The following is a 699-nucleotide window of genomic DNA, read 5'->3' on the forward strand; positions in this document are numbered from 1 at the left end:
TGTGTGTGTGTGTGTGTGTGTGTGTGTGTGTGTGTGTGTGTGTGTGTGTGTCTGTGTGTGTGTGTGTGTGCAAGTTTTGTGCAAAAATTTATATTTTGTTTTTGTACACAAAGTCACATGAATGCTAGAGAATGAGGACCAAAAAATGATTATGCCAAACATATACTGAAAAATTGATTCTATATAAAATTGAAAACAAAATGTTATTGGTATAAGAGATAGAATGCTATATCTCTACACCCATTACTGTGAGTAGCAGAAAAAAATATAAAACAAACAGGAAAAAAAGAAGTAGGGTAATAGTGAACGAAATTTGTTCAAGTGAAGCATTCTTCTCCAAATTTCATTGAATAATGGTCTAAATATGCTGGAATCAAACTAAAATAATCTATAGGCAGTATCTATTTCATTGAACAGACAATGTACATTATTTGGCAGCAATGGCATTGATTTCTATTGAACACGGCAGTAAAATGTTAAGGAGGATGATATCTATCTAACAGGATTAAGACCTAATCTGTGTAAGCGTAGAATATGTGCGTGGAAGAGGTGTAAGTCACTTTTATATAAATACTGTGCAGGAAGGAAACAGGAAATTTTCAGCAGTGTACCATTTATGATTGAACGCAGCTTTATGAGTAAATCTTTTTACTTGCACACATGCATGCGATTTTATGACAATATATATATATATATATA

The 699-nt window shown here is 32.5% G+C and overlaps 1 protein-coding gene across 1 annotated transcript in view; it reads right to left on the reverse strand.

Annotated features, from left to right (window-relative positions):
• The window catches only part of LOC106870479 (probable serine/threonine-protein kinase DDB_G0267686), a 34,544-nt gene that overhangs the window by 2,716 nt on the left and 31,129 nt on the right, over window positions 1–699 (reverse strand). The window lies entirely within an intron of this gene.

The sequence above is a fragment of the Octopus bimaculoides genome, chromosome 18, assembly GCF_001194135.2.
Source record: "Octopus bimaculoides isolate UCB-OBI-ISO-001 chromosome 18, ASM119413v2, whole genome shotgun sequence".
Taxonomy (NCBI): domain Eukaryota; kingdom Metazoa; phylum Mollusca; class Cephalopoda; order Octopoda; family Octopodidae; genus Octopus; species Octopus bimaculoides.